Source organism: Portunus trituberculatus, chromosome 15 (assembly GCF_017591435.1).
Source record: "Portunus trituberculatus isolate SZX2019 chromosome 15, ASM1759143v1, whole genome shotgun sequence".
Taxonomy (NCBI): domain Eukaryota; kingdom Metazoa; phylum Arthropoda; class Malacostraca; order Decapoda; family Portunidae; genus Portunus; species Portunus trituberculatus.
This window is the reverse complement of record NC_059269.1, coordinates 16,822,876-16,843,628: the sequence shown is the minus strand read 5'-3', so window position 1 is coordinate 16,843,628 and position 20,753 is coordinate 16,822,876. Positions and strand designations below refer to the sequence as shown.

Sequence of the window (20,753 nt, the reverse complement as noted above, 5' to 3'; positions counted from 1 at the left end):
TTCTCCTTCCTATTGTTACTACTTGCCTTCTTCTTTTCCTTCCTTTCTTCCTACAATCACTCCTTGTCTTTTCCTCTCTCCGTCGCGTTCTCTCCTTTTCTTACAATTACATATCCTTGTGTTCTTGATTCTCTCTTTTCATTTCCTCCTCCTACGGTTACAATTTGCCTTCTTGCATTCCTTGCTTACATTATCTTCCCTCCATTCCTTTCCTTCCTCCTCCTACTACTATTACTACTCCTTCCTCTCCTTTTCATCCTTCTGATATCATTACTTGCTTTCTTTCCTTCCTTCCTTTCCTCACCTTTACCCTAGCTTACATTTCTTTCCCTTCTTTCTTCTCCAGCAGTTTCTTCTCCTTTCTCGTTCCCCTCCACCCTTCTTACACACGTCATTCACACATTAATCCTCCCACTGTCTCCACTAACAAGAAAATCTAATACACGAGTCGGAAACATGAGCGGGGCGAACATTAACGTGAATGGCTTGAGTGCAAGAGGCGACGGTAGGTGCGGCGCGGCGCTTGGCGGGAAGCAAGAGAAGGAACGCAGGAAAGAGACGTAAAGGAGTGATAGGAGAAAAGGGAAATAGAAAGGCAAGGATTAATAGTAGGAGGATGAGAGAGAGGAGGAATTGTAGTAGGTAGAGAAAGTAGTGTTTTAGGATATATTTCTGTAACGTTTCTGAGCTTTGCTTCTCGTACTTTTGAAAGGATCTATTTGAAAGTATACTGGTTTTTAATAGCGTTTTTATCATTATGGAGATAGATTTATAACTCATTACAGTTTCCCTTATGTTTTCCATTCATTTATGTAACGTGACAATAAGATAAAGTACTGTAAATATATTAATCTAAAGCCAAAACTACACTGGCTTCTCTACTAAACCTTGCTAAACGAGACACCTACTTTTTACAAGGAATCCTATCAATATATTTCATTCCTCTCCGCGTGAACTGTCATCAAAATTCCTAGACAGCATTTCAACACTTTATCGCCTCTACCACCGCGACCATAAATACTGTATGCTTGCAGGCAGCCTTCAAGCGTCCGCCGCCCACACCCTGAGCTCAGAAAGACTGGCGAAGGACGGCGTGCTAGAAGTACTGGTGGTGGTGGTATTGGTGGTGGTGGTAGTAGTAGTAGTAGTAGTAGTAGTAGTAGTAGTAGTAGTAGTAGTAGTAGTAGTAGTAGTAGTAGTAGTAGTAGTAGTAGTAGTGGTAGCAGTAGTAGTAGTGGTGGTGGTGGTAATGTGGCAGTAATAATGATGAAAAAGAATACATAATCATGGTAATACAAACAGCAGCAGTATTAGTAATAGGTGTATAATTCGTACCAAAAGTATTAGTAATAGCAGTAATAGTAATTAACCTTCTGGCATTGTTACTGCTAATGCCATCATAATACTCTGGAAATGGCCGCGTACTAACCATTTCAGGCATAACACGTATTGATCGTAAGCAAATATCAGCCAATTTCTGCATTAGCTACATCCTGCCATGAGCGTGGTTGGCGGGACATGTGCAGCAAACACACTCAAGGCGACATTCTCCTCTTTACTGTGTGTCTTTAAACTCTTCAGTGTTACGATGATCGAAATCTTTATTAGCATCAGTTTAATTTCATCTACAAATCAAGAGGAAGGTTTCAAGACACTTATCCTCCATTTTTTGTTATGGTCTTTTATATATATTTTTTAAACCCGCACCTCAGTTGGCCTTTTCTATCGTTTTTCTTTTTTTTTTCCCTAACCCAATGTCCTTCATTTAAATAAAGTAAGAAGTGTAATGTTGCTCTCTTTCATGAGGTTGAAAATCATCTCTCCTTTTGAGTAAGATGGTCTCTAAACGGAATCACCAAAACCACAAAGTGCCAGTCCCTTTTAAGATGACAGTCAGAAGAAATGCAAGGTCAAATACTACCCTGGCATTGCTTAAATACGCAAGTGTCATATTCTCATTAGCAGGGGAAAGGTTAGCCACACCAGCCATCGCCACCACCACTCTGGCACAGCACGAGAGGGACCAGATGGCTCTCTCTCTCTCTCTCTCTCTCTCTCTCTCTCTCTCTCTCTCTCTCTCTCTCTCTCTCTCTCTCTCTCTCTCTCGATGCCAACTATTGCTAGACACTCAAACGAAACCGAAGTCACTCAGAAGAAACACGAGATGAGACACAGATGGGACACTTTAGATCTCGGTGTCCTTACAGGCTAGTCCACTTATTAAACCCTTTGACTACTTCACGGTGCATCTTCCATTACCTACGCTCTGTTTAGATCTATTTTTGCACTAGTCTCTTGAATACCTGTAGTCGAGAAACACTATATTAGCCTTTTTTCTTTTTCTTTTTTTCTTATCAGTGTGTGTACCTCCATAATATATTTTTTTTCTAGAATTTTACGAATTTTTACAATTTATGAATGGTAGTGGTGGTGGCGGTAGTAGAAGTAGTAGTAGTAGTAGTAGTAGTAGTAGTAGTAGTAGTAGTAGTAGTAGTAGTAGTAGTAGTAGTAGTAGCAGCAGCAAGAACATTACACTCCTAAAATGTGCTCTCTCGGTCGCTCACTCACTCATTCACTCACACACACACACACACACACACACACACACACACACACAATAAGAAATAAGAAAGATTACTCGCAAGGAAATCGGAGTAGCCTGAGAGGGAAATCCTGGATCAGAATACATACATATTCAGATCCGCCTCGCGATCTAATCATTTCTTTGACCCGAAGTGAACCTCTCCTAAAAATAGCATTGAAATCCGTTGACCAGCAGCAGTTCGTGGTTCAGATGGCCAACAAGTCTTCTATTATAATATTCTATATGATTTTCTCTTACTCCTCCTGCTCGTCTTTCTCGTCCTCTTTTCTCTTATAATATTGTCTCCTAAGAAATTTTTCCTCCTCCTGCTTCTCCTCTTCCTCTTTTCTATCATGTCATTTCTGTTTTGTTTTGTTTTTATTTATTTATACCATGTGGACTTTTCACGGGAATTTATGGGCTAAAGGGGATACTTTTTGGGGTACCTCCTATCTCAAAGCCCAACCGCTAGGAAGCCGTTGCCCCGAGTGAGGAAGCCCAACCTACACTCGAACCCGTGCGCTTGGAGACCCCTCGGACCCCAAAGCATGCATGGTTCCACTGCACCACTAGTAGTAGTTAGTGTAGAGTAGTTACCCAAACAGCCCAGTGATGACTTCAAGATAGATCGCTGTTTGGTCATCCTCTGTAAATGTCTTTGTATATTCCTCCTTCTCAGACTCCTCATCCTTCTCTTTTGTCATCATAAGCTTCGTCTTTTCAATAAGAACACAAAAGTAAGTCGCAATGAGAGACCACTGCGTTTAGGAAGAAGAGTCTCAGTCCCATCCTGACCACGAACTAGATACCAATGAGAAGTGAATGAAGTACACGTAGAGACCCAGGCAAGTGGTCGGTCGTGAGTCTTTGGTATATCTTACTGTTTCCACGAACCACGTATTTCCACTTGAGGTGAAAAAATCCGTGAGAGCCTACTAGGAAAAGATTTTTATTTTAGTATCTATTCATAAAAGTTCTTGTGATGCTGAAAGAAAAGTAGAGTATTGAAAAGAGCTTTAGTCCTAACAACTCTCCTTCAATCAGTGAGGTTAAACAACGGTGGGTCTGATTACAACAACATTTTTTTCGTAATAGTAGTAGTAGTAGTAGTAGTAGTAGTAGTAGTAGTAGTAGTAGTAGTAGTAGTAGTAGTAGTAGTAGAAGTAGTAGTATAATAGTAGTAATAGTAGTGGTACATAGTAGTAGCAGAGGTAGTAAAACGTAGTAGTAGTAGTAGTAGTAGTAGTAGTAGTAGTAGTAGTAGTAGTAGTAGTAGTAGTAGTAGTAGTAGTAGTAGTAGTAGATGGACGCCACTAGTTTTATTTATTCATTTTTTAATCTGAGAATCGTTTCCCTTGCGCAACGATGTTTCTTTCACCCTTTACAAAAAACAAAAAAAAGGTAAAATCTACTCGGTCACTTCCAAGAATCGTAATTGTTTCATACTCAGATTTCTCTCTTGCTGTTTTCCAGGACATTGCAAATTATCCGAGAATAAAAAAAGAAAAATATAAATTAACGTGATTTCTTGCTTCCTTGTTTGTTTGTCTGTCCGTGAGTTTCTTTATTATTATAAGGAGTTACTATGCCTTTGATGATAATGGTGATGACGGTAATAATAGTGTGGTGATAATAGTAGTAGTAGTAGTGGTCATGCAGTGGCGAATTACCTACAAAATGGTGAAAGTGGTGGTGAGCGGCGAGGTGATGGTGACAGAGGCAATGTACAGTGATGGTGATTTACAGTGACAATCCTCACCGTTTGGTACAATACGTTCTCATTCTCACCGAATACACAAGACCTTTAACCTTTGCATTTTGCCTTCAACCCTCACCTAGCGTACCCTCTGCTACTCTCATGCTATGGACTGTGTACTGTACTTAGGCACTTCAGCGTCATAAATCATTTCCCTCGACTAATTTGAACAGGCTCCAGTGAGGACTGTTCCGGATACCAAGTGTGTTTTCAGGACTAGTGACAGCTTAATTAAGGAGTATGAGAACCATATAAGAGAATGAAAGAAGGTAGACACTAGAGAGACAGAATATAGGTAGTTGTTTTTTTGTGTGTGTGTTGAAAGGCACAGTAACTACATCAGCAGAAGCATTAGGGCATAAAAGGTTAAGGCAAGAGGAAGTGTGTGACGAGACATCCATGAGTGCCTGACTGATCATCTGTGTACCATTTAAAAATACACATGTTAAGAGAGCAAAACGTTTAAGATCACAAGCGTATATTAGCAGAAGCAGTACGGTATAAATGGCTATGAGGCAAGAGGTAGTGTGTGACGAGGCACCCATAAGAGCCTGACTAATCATCCTTGTACCGTTCAATAACAGTCCTGTTTGAAGAGTAAAACATTTAAGATCACAAGCGTATATAAGCAGAAGCATTAGGGTATAAAAGGTTACGAGGCAAGAAAAGTGTGTGAAGAGACATCCATGAGAGCCTGACTGATCATCTGTGTACCATTTAAAATACACCTGTTAAGAGAGTAAATCGTCCTTTCTCTTTATACCATGTGGGTTTTACACGGCAATTTATGAGCTAAAAGGGGTATTTTAAGGGTACCTCCTATCTGAAAGCCCACCTGCAAGGAAACCGTTACCTCGAGTGAGGAACCCCAACCTACACTCAGACCGTGGACAGGATTCCAACCCGTGCGCTTGGAGACCCCTTCGACCCCAAAGCACGCAGGGTTCCACTGTACCACGGAGCATATTACCAGAAGCAGTAGGGTATAAAAGGCTGAGGCAAGATGAAGTGTGTGACGAGACATTCATGCGACCCTGACTAATCTATGTACCGTTTAAAAATACACCTGTTAAGAGAGAAAAACGTTTAAGAACACAAGCGTATATTAGATGGCAAGGTAAACACAGCTGAGGGAAAATGCATGGCGAAACTGGATAAAAGTTCAAACAGATGAATCAAACAAAGCAAACAAAACATTGAAGCCAAAAGCAAATATAAGTTTCACTCATATTTTCGACAAAAATTACGGCCTTCATCTCTCTCTCTCTCTCTCTCTCTCTCTCTCTCTCTCTCTCTCTCTCTCTCTCTCTCTCTCTCTCTGGTTCATGAGCTGTATGCCGCACTGCACAGATATAAAAATAACTTAGAGGACATGCAAAGTTATTACATTGCATTGTATTATCATTGTAAATATTATCATTATTATTACTGCATGAATGTGTGTGTGTGTGTGTGTGTGTGTGTGTGTGTGTGTGTGTGTGTGTGTGTGTGTGTGTGTGTGTGTGTGTGTGTGTGTGTGCGCGTTGTGGAGGATGGAAGCCCGGCACCACCATCCTGAAAAATAAACAAGACGTATTCCTTTTTTTTTATATCTAGCATTATCATTGTAGCCTTTATTAGTAGTACACACACAAGAACAGCCTCATCAGGTCCAACAAATCCACTGCTGCTTGTTCATCGCTTGTGTTCTTTTCTCTCTCTCTCTCCCTCTCCCTCTCTCCCTCTCCCTGGCCATTTAGCTCAGCCTTGCATTAGCCTCGTAAAAATGCTAATGACATCGACGCTACAGCAGCAGATGATGACAATGATGTACTCCAATGAAACTAAAACTTGGTCTGCCTTCCTATCCACCTTTAACCCTCTCTCTCTCTCTCTCTCTCTCTCTCTCTCTCTCTCTCTCTCTCTCTCTCTCTCTCTCTCTCTCTCTCTCTCTCTCTCTTCAACTCCCTCCTGACTCAATTATTCATTTCTTCCCTTTCTCTGTTCCTTCCTTCTTCGCACCCTCTCTCTCTCTCTCTCTCTCTCTCTCTCTCTCTCTCTCTCTCTCTCTCTCACCGTAGTAATTAAGGAAATGTTTTAAAATTGTAATTTCTCACATGTGTAATACAGAGTAACGCGAGGTACATAAAAATAATACAGAATATACATGGTCTTCAGTACAGTCTCTCTCTCTCTCTCTCTCTCTCTCTCTCTCTCTCTCTCTCTCTCTCTCTCTCTCTCTCTCTCTCTCTCTCTCTCTACACTCCATTACCTGATGTCGCTTCGCTAATATCATCAAGTAATATATAACCTGTATAAAAAATAATAATAATAATAACACCAGGAACATTTTTTTTTTTTTTTTAGCACGACGTGGAAAAAATAGGGGAAAAATTTTTAAGAGGGGGAGAAAAGTATCCTAACTGTCGGCCTTTAAAAATAATTAGTTCGACACGAAAGATTTCTGGCGTATCTATTTTTATTTTCATCTTTTTCCTTTACTTTTTTTCATGTTAAAGCTCAGAGGGTCGAGGTAATCAAGGTGAAAATAGGTGTGTGGAGGTGTGAGGGTGAGAGAGAGAGAGAGAGAGAGAGAGAGAGAGAGAGAGAGAGAGAGAGAGAGAGAGAGAGAGAGAGAGAGAGAGGGGGCGGGAGAAGAGAAGGAAGGAGAGATGAATGGAAGTAAGAGAAGAAGGGAAGAGAAGTAATGGGGAAGAATATGGAAGTGAGGAAGTGAATGGGGATGGGAAAGAAAGACAGAGAGGGAAGAGAATTGAGAAAGAGAACATAAAAAAAGAAGGAAAGAGAAGGACAGTGACATAGAAGCAGAAAGGATGGAAGCGAGGAAGGAATGGGAAAGGACGCGAAGGGGGATAAACAATGGAGGAGAGAAGAAAGAAGAGACAAAGAGAAGGAAATAAATAAGAAAAAATGAAGACATGAGAAAGGAAAAAGGAGAGGAGAGGAAAGAGAGAATAAAGGAAAGGAGGAGGCAAATGAGACAAGTTATGGAGGAAAGAAAGAAAGAAAGGAGAACCGAGAAGGACAAAACGAAAATGAAGAATAAAGGGATGGAAAAGGAAGAAAAGGAGCAAGAGAAGGAAGAGAAGAGTAGGAGGAGGAAGGAAATGTATTAACACTGAACGTTTAGCTCGAAATAATGTAATGAAATGGGCGTCTCGTTAAAAGAGAAGCGTGGAGGTGGCATGACGAGGAGGAGGAGGAGGAGGAGGAGGAGGAGGAGGAGGAAGAGGAAGAGGAAGAGGAAGAGGAAGAGGAAGAGGAGGAGGAGGAGGAGGAGGAGGAGGAGGAGGAGGAGAAGGAGAGAGAGAGAGAGAGAGAGAGAGAGAGAGAGAGAGAGAGAGAGAGAGAGAGAGAGAGAGAGAGAGAGAGAGAGAGAGAGAGAGAGAGAGAGAGAGAGAGAGAATGATTAGATGGTTAAGTAACAAAGAGGAGGAGGAGGAGGAGGAGGAGGAGGAGGAGGAGGAGGAGGAGGAGGAGGAGGAGGAGGAGGAGGAGGAGGAGGAGGAGGAGGAGGAGGAGGAGGAGGAGGAGGAGGAGGAGGAGGAAGCAGAACAGAAGGAAATGAAACAATGAGAGAGAGAGAGAGAGAGAGAGAGAGAGAGAGAGAGAGAGAGAGAGAGAGAGAGAGAGAGAGAGAGATGGGTAGTTAGCAAGTAGCCAAAATGGGAAAAAAAGAACCGATATGCTGCTATTATTATTATCATTATTATTATTATTATTATTATTATTATTATTATTATTATTATTATTATTATTAACCCAATTACTATCGACATCGTCCTTGTTCATGAAAGTGAGAGCTTGTCTATACTGCAAGCCATTTTTCACGAATTATCTTCTCGCTATTGGATTTAGGCAATGTTTTAGAAAGGGACACGATTCTAGCAACATTATTATTCTCATTACTATCATTACTACTACTACTACTACTACTACCACTACTACAACCACAATAACTATCACCATAACTATCACTACTACAACTACTACTATTACTGTTCTGTTCCTTCATCTCTGTTGCGCGTTGTTAACATTTCCATCTCTATGTTAGATGAGGAAGAAAGCCAGAAAATAGTGAATAATCGAACAGAACACAAACTACGTCTTGCAATGACCTTTCAGTGCCTTGCTTCCGTGTTTGAGTGAACGGAGAAGTGGAGATGAAGGTTGCAGAGAGAAAAAAAAGTGCAAAAGGCCGTGAGGAAAGAAGGACGAGGAAAAGAATGAAAATGAAGGCAAGGAGGATGTGAATGAGAAGGAATAATTGGAGGCGAAAACTACAGATAAAAACAAATATGAGTAAATGTGACGAGGAGAAAGAAAACATGAGGAAAAAGACGAGGAAAACGAAAAGGAGGAGGAGAAGGAGGAGAACAAGGAAAATGCAAAAAAACGCTGCTGTATAAGAAAAAGACACGCGTGGAAATGTAATGAGAGAGAGAGAGAGAGAGAGAGAGAGAGAGAGAGAGAGAGAGAGAGAGAGAGAGAGAGAGAGAGAGAAATGAAGGGCGTGGGAGGGTGTGGTAGTCTCGTGTCTGATGGCGGTGTGAGGATTAAGATTTGTAAGTTTAATTCTCGAGTTTATCCCCAGAATGTGCTAACTTGGCGCATTCTGATGGAGAAATGGGTCGGGTGGTGGTGGTGGTGGTGGTGTGGTGGTGGTGGTGGTGGTGGTGGTGGTGGTGGTGGTGGTGGTGGTGGTGGTAATCGTGATAATAACTGCTCTTTTTTATATATTTCTACCCTAATGGAGTCAAGGTAACGCATATAACACCAGAAAAAACAGACACTTGCCCTTTTAAAACTTTAACAAGGAGAGATAGTTACTAAAGCGACAGAAAGCATGGTTATTAAGTCCCGTATTCTTAAACCCCAAGATCAAGAGAGAGTTTCAAGAGTTGCCCTTAAGTACCAACCTGTCTCTGTCCTTTCCAGCTATTACATGCTTTATTCTGAGAGCTGCCTTCACCACAACGTACCAGAGAAAAAAGTACTGGACTAATGAATTCACTACACTAAACACAAGGCTGATAGTGATTTTTCCCACTTCACCTACAAATTGAATATAAGAAACCGAATGAGACTGCCAGAGAAAGAACTGTTGGTTTTCCACACTTCGAAAAATCATGACGTAAGAAGCTTAATCCCACTGATGCTATAGAAACAGTTATTGATTTTCCATTTCACCAACAAAACAAAATATAAGAAACAGAATAATGCCACTGCCAGAGGAAGAACTAATGATTTCCACAGTTCACCAATAAAACTACAGTGCAAGAAAACGAATCTCACCACCGCCAGAAAAACAATTGATATTTCCCACTTCACCAATAAACTACAAAACAAGAAGCCAAATAACACCACTGACTAGCTTATACCACTAAAAACCTGATCCCACAGCTGCCACCATTTCTTGCGATAAAGTTGATTACCTAATGGCACAGAAATCGTAAGTCCTTTTCTCTCCTCTTCTATTTACTGGTGACGGCAGCGCACAGGATGTAGCAGGTGGAAGCTGGACTGGACAAGAGACGACAAAGGGTCAAGTGTGGGATGCTGCTGGGGCGACCTACACCTAGACACTCATAGTTTATGATGTCGGCTCGTCTTACCCTCCACTCCAAACCATCCTACCCTTCGTTCCACTCTCCATCCTCCTAACAGACTCAAGCACACGTTGGCTACCACCATCCAACTCCCCTCTTGGTCGGAGAGAAACACGGAGAAAAAAGGGAAAAGAAATATTAATAACAAGGATATAGAACAATTCTTGGGCATTCTATAACAAAAAAAAAGGCATGAAAATACACATAATCAATGCAAATGAAGGTAGAGTATTTTGAAAGTAAATTAATCGTTACTTTTACATATCAGTTAAACAGAACATACACAATGATTTTCTTCCTTGCTTTTCTGTTAGTCATCTTTCTACTTCTCCAAAAAATCACGTAAATATCCTTTATCTAACCTTCCTTATCATTTCTTGGTCCTTTTCCAGCCTTTCATAGCCGTCTTTCTCTATCCTTCCATATTCTATCCCTTTTGCATTCTTTTCTAACATATTTTCTATTTTTCCTAACACTCCTTTTTATACAACTATATTTTGTATCGATTTATCAAATTTTCTTCTATCTCCTGCAATATTTCCCTTGTTTTTCTATCACTTTACGTTCAGTCCTTCAAACGGAGAGAAAGAGAAAAAGACAAGAGTAAAGGGATTGGAGAAGAGAGAGGAAGAGAAACCGAAATACTGGAAAACGAAAGGGGAAGTGAGTGAGTGAAAGGGGGGAGGGGGAAGAGAGGGAGGGAGGGAGAGCTGGGAGAGTAATAAGAGGCACCCAAAGCCATATTTACGATAGTGTTATGATAATGTAACGATAGTGTTCTGTTTCGTGAGGCGGGGCTAACCTGGTTCACTATTTCTTTCTTTGTTTCGCCGCCGAGAGAGAGAGAGAGAGAGAGAGAGAGAGAGAGAGAGAGAGAGAGAGAGAGAGAGAGAGAGAGAGAGAGAGAGACTAAGAAAATTAAGACAACTATCAACGTAGGTACTGCAACTTTTCCAAATACCTTTTAAAAGTTTCCTGACGGTAAACACCCTCATCTCTCTCTCTCTCTCTCTCTCTCTCTCTCTCTCTCTCTCTCTCTCTCTCTCTCTCATTCCATACATTGATATCCGGGTTAACGAGGAGTAATCTGGCGCAGTACAGCACGCCGATTTAGCGAGAGGCCTGACTGACGGACGGGGGCGCGCGCTGCAGTCATGTCCCAATAAATATCATTCACGCAGGGGAAGGCAAATCTAATAAATCTCAGTTATTCAATATCCACAGTGGAGGGTAAAGGGCGAGGGGTCATGTGATGCTGGTTGAGGGTAGACTGAAAAAAAGGATACCGTTTTAGTGTGACATTATCTATAGTCTAATTAATTGTATTACTGAAACAAGTGCGAATGAGCAATATACTTAGTCATAACAAGGCTGTAGATCAGTGGTTCCCAACCTTTTCTAGTTTGCGGCACCCTTGGCAAGCCTTTCAAAACTTCCCGGCACCCTTATAAGGAAATACATATTTAAAATCTCCGTTGTTTTTTTACAAATTTACGTGTTTACATTTGGTATTACAGGAGAAAATTATTAAATTTTGCTTTTGGTGTTATAAAGCATAGAGAAATTCATTACTAATACTTCGTAATTAATTACTAAAAAAAAGAAAAAGATGAACAAACGACTCACGAACTCAGCTAGTTAGCAATACATACCAGGTATGTATTGCTAACGAGCTGAGGGAGGAGGATATGTCATACCTTCTGCTTCCTTTGCGTCACCAATCAGTACTGAGACATTCTGGGCTCTGGCCAGTGGCGACTCGCTGTGCGCCCTGCCCTGTACGTGTGTCATACGCGTCAGTCTACAACCCTCACTCCCCTCCCTCCCTCCCACTCTCCCGCCAAGCTGTTCTCTCCAGTGTCCGTACAATTATTACACAGCAAAATCATATAATTAGTATTGTTCTCCTGGATTGTAATTTTCCATAAGTACAAATTATTATACAAATTCAATGAAAAGTAGCTAAGTTGAAAATTCGATCGCTAAATTGTGCAGCAGCAGCAGAAGCAGAGAGAGTGAAGTTAATGCAATTTTTTCCCCTGAATTTTGGCGGCACCCTCAAAAGATCTCACGGCACCCCTTGGTGCCGCGGCACACCAGTTGGGAATCACTGCTGTAGATTCTTAGATTTAGACAGTGTAAATAAGGTCACTGGTGTTTAAAATAAAGGTATTGGCAAAATCCTTACGGTGTACATAAAATCCTTAAATTGTGACTTAGGATGATAACAATGACGGACAAACAAAATTAATATGATTATGAAATAGATGGAAACGAGATCCTTCTAGTTATAAGAAGAGTGTGTACAAGGTCCTTATGGCTATACCAAGAATGTAAATAAGTTAATTCTAGCTAGAAATCAGGTTTGGTCATTAAGTAACGAATTTAAGTTTGATAGAGTTACATTTAAAGAGACAAGAAAATTGGTTCTCAAATAGTGATATACTAAAATATTATGTAACCATACTATTCGTGCAGAGTCAATAAGAGATTTGAAAGAACATTAGACATATTTACAGATAGGGATGACAGTTGGATACAGATAAGAAAGTTGAAGATAGGAACTACCACTTGAAGACCTATTGGCTTTTTGTAACTTCTTTTAAATCCATATGAAGAAAACGTAGAAATCTGAAAGTCCAGTAGGGGGAAGGACAGGAACCATTTAACGAGGGAAGCCATCAAGAGACGTCAATTTCTTTTACGAGGACGCGTAGGGATAAGGGTATACAGTTTAGTGCGGTCAGCTGGCCAGTATTAGGTATAACAGGGGTCCTCTTCTACCACTACCACCACCGCCACCAAAACCCTTACCGTTCTACCTTCCACCATCCAGGGACACGAGAGGAATACTGAGAGAAGAGAATGAGAGAGCAATATAGACAGGACGACTGAACAAAGACAAGGAAGAAGAAGGAATGGGAATGAAAGAAGGAATTAATAGATAAAGAAACATAAGGTAAGAAAGAATGCAGTGAAGAAAAATTAGGAAACAATAGAAAGACGAGTGAACGAAAAAGAAAAGAGAAAAGGAAGAAAAAAGGTTAGAAATGAGACGTGAAAGGCGGGGAGGTGAGAAAAGAGAGGAAAACACAAAAGACCATGAGTGAGTGAGTAAATGATTAAAGTAAAGCGCCGCAAAAGCCAAGGTCATATGGCAACGCTAAGGAACGATATTCACTCTAAACTAGAAAGATATCGTAAAAACTATAAAAGGTAACGTAAAATTAAAAGCCTAAAAATTCGAGAACCTAAACTTTGAGGACCATTTGACTTAATATAACCTGAGTATCATTCACCCCAGTACCCAGTGACTGTTAACCTCCTCTATGGTTCTATTCATCTTACACACCCCCGCTAAGGAAGGAGAGGCAGTCCATCCACCGTACACCAGCCACACATACCTGTAAGAGAGAAAAATGAGAAAATTAATCATCCATTAAGAACACGTAAAGTAACTGAGAAAAAAATAACTAAAACAGACAATTAATTCAACTCTACTTTTTGAATCGTAGATGAAAAATAAAGTTTGTTCTACTTATTACCGTTTTCCTATATGTAGTTTATATTATCTCTAGAAGGAAGGCAATTATTTTAACTATCTGTACTTGGAATATTGGAAGAAAAAGATAGATTTTTCTTATTTCTACTCCGTTTACATGACTGTAGAATCACCACCACAACTACTACTACTACTACTACTACTACTACTACTACTACTACTACTACTACTACTACTACTACTACTACTGCTACTACTACTACTACTGCTACTGCTACTACTACTACTACTGCTGCTGTCTGCTACTACTGCTGCTGCTACAACTACTACTACTACTACTACTACTACTACTACTACTACTGCTACTGCTGCTGCCAACACACCACTGCTGCTGCTGCTGCTACTTGCTGCTGCTGCTACTACTGCTGCTGCTGCTGCTGCTACTACTACTGCTGCTGCTGCTGCTACTGCTACTGCTGCTGCTGCTGCTGCTACTACTACTGCTGCTGCTACTACTACTACTGCTACTACTACTGCTGCTACTGCTGCTACCACTGCTGCCACTGCCACCTCCACCACCTCTCCTACTACTACTACTACTACTACTACTACTACTACTACTACTACTACTACTACCACTACTACTACTACTGCCACCACCACCACCATGCATCTCACTCCCACCATCTACATCCCTTATCTTCCCCAACGGCCACCCACACAGTCCGCTCCTCCTCCTCCTCCTCCTCCTCCTCCTCCTCCTCTCCCTCCTCCTCCTGCACTCCTCTCCCCATCCACCACTCTCTTCCACATCATTTCCCTCCCTATACCAGCATTAATTCCACCCCATTCTCGTCCCTTCCTCTCCTCATGATTCTCTCTCTCTCTCTCTCTCTCTCTCTCTCTCTCTCTCTCTCTCTCTCTCTCTCTCTCTCTCTAGTCAAGGCAAAGGCACCATCAGGAGTTTTAACCCTCATTAATCTTAGGAACTTCTTTAATCTCTCAAATTCGTTCCCCTCGTGAATATCATCTTTGAGAGTTATGCTTCAATACCTCAGACGACACTCTCTCTCTCTCTCTCTCTCTCTCTCTCTCTCTCTCTCTCTCTCTCTCTCTCTCTCTCTACCTCAAATCAACCCCTCAAAACATCTTGTAGTGGATAATATTGAGGTTCTAAGAAGTTTCTGTGTATTCTAGTGTACTCTGAGAAGGAGAAACATCCGGATTGTTCATCTCTGTAGTCATCGAAAGTTGTTATGGGAGAACAAAGGCCAGTATTCTGAAACACCTTGCACTCTCACCACGGCTGTTTTCAAAGGCCACAGAGGTGAAAAGAAGGGTTCTCAAATGTGTTTCGTTTGCTAATAGCATAGTAACAGATTAACACTAATGTAAATATCTTGTTCATATGTTTTTATTACTGTATAAACACTTAAAGACTTGTCGGAACAGAGAGAGAGAGAGAGAGATAATGTTAACTCCCAAAACCACGTAGTATATACATTTTCCAAAATAAAAGTTATTCCTAATTGGAAAGACGGAAACAAGTGCGGGTTTGAAAGCGGCTTGAAAGACTAAATAATAAGAGCAAAGCTTGTTAATTGCTGCTTCTTTTCAGTGCCTATCATGAAGAGGAACTGAAGGACTTAAAATCGGAGGACTTAACAAATTCATTCCTATAAATACAAGGAAATACGGAAGTCTTCAATTCGAGCAACGAGAAATATGAAGGAAAGAAAGAAAGCAAAATAAAAGAGAAGAAAATCAACAAGTGAAGAGAAAAATACATCAGGTTCTCAAGATACTGTGACTTATGAATGAAACCAATTAACCCCATCAGTACCGTGACGCATTTCCACATTCATTCTGGTTAGCTACTTTTAGGTGATTTTATACAGATTCAGAAACTATGTGGAGATAAAAATAGTGACGACTGTGGCCATTAATCTTCTGACTTCCATAGACTCTTCCCAATGTCAATAAAATGGTCTAATCGTACACTAATTTCAAAGGTAAAAACGTGTCACAGTACAACTAGCTTTTAACCTCTTCAGTATTGGGACGTATTTCTATCTTGAGTTTTTGGTGTGATTAAACAGTTTCATTTACATTAGGAAAGGTTTAAGGAGGTCAGATGATTAATATTCCAGTCTTCACTGTTTTAATCCCCACATGATTTTCTGAAGCTGTATAAAATCGCCAAATAGTACGCAGAATAAGTATGGAAATGTGTCATGGTACTGAAGAGGTTAATTCGGACAAAGTTACCCGCGTCAGTCAGCATTGGTGTCTGGGCAGCAGTAGCGTGGCTGAATGATTAATGGCAGCGTAGGCGTGAGTGCACCAGTACCTATCTCGTTAGTCTGTAATGGATGGGAAGGAACGCACTGGGGATGACTCCTGGAAGCCGCGTGTGGGCCGACAGTCATACCTTAGTAATTGCTCTTGTCCTCTCAGGGGCGGTGGTGTTATTAATGGTGATGTCTGGTGGTGTAGAGAAGCTCCTTTGATCGTGTGTGTGTGTGTGTGTGTGTGTGTGTGTGTGTGTGTGTGTGTGTGTGTGTGTGTATGAATGAATGGATGCGTTTAACTAGTTGGAGAACATTGGATCTGAGCTTCATACTACATTCCTGACTCCATTTCTGTATTACCATCTACTATTTTTCTTGTTTTTCATCTTAAACTACTCAAAACTCCTTGCCTGGGTCAGCGTTTGTACGTATTTTTATCCAGTTTTTTCTTCAATTCCTATTACCATCTTACTTTTTTTTTTCATCGTAAATTACTGCACACTCCTTGCCTGGGTCAGCGTATGCATGTATTTTTATCCAGTTCCTCCTTCAATTCCACTATATTTCTTGCCACACTACGTCAGTTTAGGCTCAGCTGATGGAATGGTGCAGAGTTTACTGGACCGAGAACAAAAATCCAAGACGTAGCACATTCTCGAAGCTATTACAGCCATATTAGACTTGTGTCCCGAAAGATCTTTACATATATTTTGTTACTGTATATTTTTCTATGTAAGAGAGGACTGGCCAAGGACAACAAAAATATAAAGAAAAAAAAAGGCCCACTCAGTTGTCAGTCTCCTTATAGAGCCGATAGAATTAGCTAAGGGTAGGGACAAATGTTTTTAGTAAGATCAACCTAAAGCAAGGAAAATAAATAGTAGTAGTAGTAGTAGTAGTAGTAGTAGTAGTAGTAGTAGTAGTAGTAGTAGTAGTAGTAGTAGTAGTAGTAGTAGTAGTGGTGGTGGTGGTGGTGGTGGTGGTGGTGGTGGTGGTGGTGGTGGTGGTGGTGGTGGTGGTGGTGGTGGTGGTGGTGGTGGTAGTAGTAGTAGTAGTAGTAGTAGTAGTAGTAGTAGTAGTAGTAGTAGTAGTAGTAGTAGTAGTAGTGGTAGTAGTAGTGGTGGTGGTGGTGGTGGTGGTGGTGGTGGTGGTGGTGGTGGTGGTGGTGGTGGTGGTGGTGGTGGTAGTAGTAGTAGTAGTAGTAGTGGTGTAGTGGTAGTGGTGGTGGTAGTAGTGGTGGTAGTGGTAATAGTGGTGGTGGTGGTGGTGGTGGTGTGGTGGTGGTGGTAGTGGTGGTAGTGGTAGTGGTGGTAGTAGTAGTAGTGGTAGTAGTGGTAGTAGTGGTGGTGGTGGTGGTAGTAGTAGTAGTAGTAGTAGTAGTAGTAGTAGTAGTAGTAGTAGTAGTAGTATAATAGTAATAGTAGTAGTAGTAGTAGTAGTAGTAGTAGTAGTAGTAGTAGTTGTAGCTGATCTTGTTGTGACAGAATAACCGATACTCAGCCCTCCGCCGCAACAAACACGGATACAGGTCTAGTAGCCCCAGTAAGTAGAGTAGACAGGTGAGTGCGATTGGCGGATGTGTCACGTATTCTCAAGTACAGGAGCCATCATTATTAATCAAGGCTATTGTTGACCAACGCTACTATGTTCGTGTATAATGAACGGGTTGCCATCTCGAATACCGTACATGGGCTGTAGCAGTGGGAATAGGGGTTATTGTAGAGAGGGTAGTGGTCGTTGTTATATAATTAACGTAGTAGCAACGACTGTAATATTAATGATGATGGCGGTGTTGGTGCTGGTGTTGGTGTTGGTGTTGGTAGTGGTGGTAGTATTTGTTGTAATGGTGGTTCTTATTTTTTAATCGTTTTCGTAATTCTGTTTTCTACCATTATTTGTCGCCCTCTATAGTCTAAGTACTCTAAAATGTCTCCTAGATTTAGAATACATTGTGGTTTATTGATAACGTAATTGATTTGATGTGAATAATACTTGTTTTCTGTTGGTCAATGCATTTACTACAAAGATACCTCAGGGATTTTCTTTACGATCTGACAACCACGCATTTCCTGGGGCACCATTCAAACCGAGACCCAGGAGCCACTTTAGAGCAGACAGACTATAGTAGTGAAGTGTTTCCATACTGTTTTGTAATCCATTAGCTTGCGCAGTTCACCTATAAATATCAACCACTACGATCCTTCGGCTTTCACTCACTGTAATTCATTTATCATTTATTTTCGCTGGTGGCAAAAATAAAAGCACATTCTCGTTTAGTTATTCCCGAAATGTGTTTTCAGATGTATCAACAACTCATCACAACTCCTATCAACGAGTTCGAATTACATTACAAAGTGCTTTCACTAAAAATCAATAAGCAAATGGCGTTCATATAAATCATGACCAAAAAGAATCTATGCTCTCTTCCTAAAAATTAGAAAAAAAGCCGGCGGATTCAACCACACCTGAACTCAAAACACCAACCGACTCCACTATACACCGAACCCAAACTTACAAGTACCGCAACGCACAGCTCGTCACAAACAGAACCTCCACTTAGACACTCCAGTGCTTTATCTGAAAAGTGGCAATTATGATTTCAGAACTCTTGCGTACTCGAGAGACACGTGCGAGAGAAAGAGAAAGACTATCACAAGAAACATTTACTCAACATCCTACATAAATATGATGCCTCAAGATCCTAACTATCCCCGAGTGACTCATTAATATTTACAAAGTCACGAGAGAACAAAGTATTTCGAAACGCGAGCCCAGAAAGAGGTTGTTTCCCTGTTCTCTTCTTCTTGTTCCCTGCGCGTCATGCTAAGAGTGTCCTTTAAAAAGCTCCCTTGGTTTATATGGCCAAAATAATGACGAAAATTTCCACTGCCAGCAGGAGAAACACTCTTGAAAACTCGGTTAATCGTAATGTATGTAGCTTCAGAAAAAAATCTTGATGAGAGAGCAGTGTTTCAGAATAGACACTAGATCTGCATGCTTAAATAACTCAAAAGACATCTTAGAGTCGTAGATCACCATACGATTCAATGTACATATTACGCACGCGGACACTAGCAAGTCTCAAGCAACGTAGCGTCATTTACCTCCACTAACGTACAAGAGAGAAAAAAAGTTAGGGAAGAGTTGCCTCACCTTACGAAATCAGGTGATGGAGAGGCAGGCGTGAACACTTAGGAGTCTGACAGGAGTGTGTTGACAGTGGGAGGAGAGGTAGTGGTGGGGTGAGGGGAGGGCGGGTGAAGGAGGAGGGCGGAGAGAGTGAGAGGAGAGGCGAGAGGAGAGAGAGGGCGGGGTTTGGTCAGCTGTGGTGTGCCTCGCTACATGATTTATCGACTTTTTTTTTCTCTCTTTTCCATCCTTCCCGCCTATTCTACGACCACGAGGAAGCTTGACTGTCTTTCTCCTTAGTACTCCTCTCCTCCTCCCATCATCTCTCTCCCTCCCTCTCTTACTCACTTACGCACAAATGCCTTGGTTACCAGCACGCTCTCCACGCTTTTCCTCATGTAGATGTTCCATACGAACGCTCACACAAGTGGTTTAGATCATTCCCTTTCACGTTCCCCTTCCTATACCGGAGCATTAGTTTGAAACGTGTGTATTGTGTTGCAGTGAACGTGTATGCCTGCAAACGTGAGTGGGAAACGTTGAGCAATACAGTGAAATAATGTTTCAGTCATTATTTATTTATGGAAAACTTCCAAAACGTGACGAATGACCGTATCTAAGCCCCTTCCAATCATCATAATCCCCTTGTAAGACTAATAAAAGTAATGGTCAACTTTAAAGTTCACTAATGTGGGCAAATTAAATGACCAATTCATTCAATAGGCATTTAACAGACGTATACTCACGTTATCGGCTCGCTTACCTTACGCTGATGATCTAACAGCTCAGCATACAGCCAGTCCGAGGGATAAACACTGATTGAACCTGTCAATATCCACAATATCCACAAAATCTGAGCACTGAGCACCGGAGGAACGACTCACACACCTCAGGCAAGGGGAACTATGGAAGCACTTGGCCCGGCCTGAAGGAGGGACGTGTGTGGTAAGATACGTTTTCCCGCTCGTCTCCTGCACAGTCGCCCTTGTTCCTCATTCTAGCGCTTCTTTGTGAATAAAGTTATGCCTGATTTTCTAAGCAAGGTGTGAGTGAGACGTCAGTTAGATAGCAGATGAGTCTAATGGGAGTATTTATGTCATAGGAAGATCGTATGGGGGTCGTTTGACAGCGCGGCACAGGCCAGGCAAAGGGTCGTCCCCAGCCTGTGTGTGAGCTAGACCTCTCTCTCTCTCTCTCTCTCTCTCTATCTCTGACAGTCACGGAGGAAAAGTCAGGTTCTCTGTCACCTCCGCATATCCAAACTTAGAATCGTGTGCCTCAAATGCATACGTTCCCGTCACGTGAGCCATATCGGGAGCATCTCTAATTGTAATACTGGAGGAGGCATGCTTGTTCACAGGTGTCGAAAAGTAGCGACACTGAATCATGTTTACAAACGTTTCGGAGCCTTGTCTCGATTTTGTTTGAAATTCATTGGGAGTCTTAAAGGGAATCTTTATGATTTTAGAATTAGATTAATAATGATACATAAGAACTCAACTTGCCTTTATTGTGGCTCATGAGAATATCTATTATGAGAATCCAAAAGCGTTTCAGAGCACTGCCCTGAGTCGAAGTAATGGAGCGAGATAAAGGTTCGATTTCTTTTAATTGGACAACTTCAATCCCTATCCCCGCAAATGATGTGTGAGGAAAGGAAAACTCATGGTTTAATATTTTTAAGTATAATTCTTTTGGGCATTGGGTTACAAACCAGTGAGCTTCAGTGCAGTTGAAGATATGCTGCTTGAGTAACTATGTTCATGAAGAGTGAAAGGGAGAGTAATAACAAGCTTTATCGTGCAAATGAAGCAATGAAGCACAATTCATTCCAGCTTGACTCTCTCTCTCTCTCTCTCTCTCTCCTAATGACAATTGAAAA

At 41.3% G+C, this 20,753-nt stretch overlaps 1 protein-coding gene across 3 annotated transcripts in view; it reads right to left on the bottom strand.

The window, feature by feature from the left end:
* Window positions 1-19,779, bottom strand: part of LOC123504314 — a 505,535-nt gene extending 485,756 nt beyond the window's left edge. For 2 of the 3 annotated variants that reach the window (XM_045254738.1, XM_045254736.1), the window contains exon 1: window positions 19,635-19,779. The gene's annotated coding sequence lies outside the window, so the exon portion shown is untranslated. Of the gene's footprint in view, window positions 1-19,617 lie in introns of all 3 variants that reach the window. The other variant, XM_045254739.1, reaches the window with a different exon arrangement.
* Window positions 19,780-20,753: the final 974 nt, after the last annotated feature.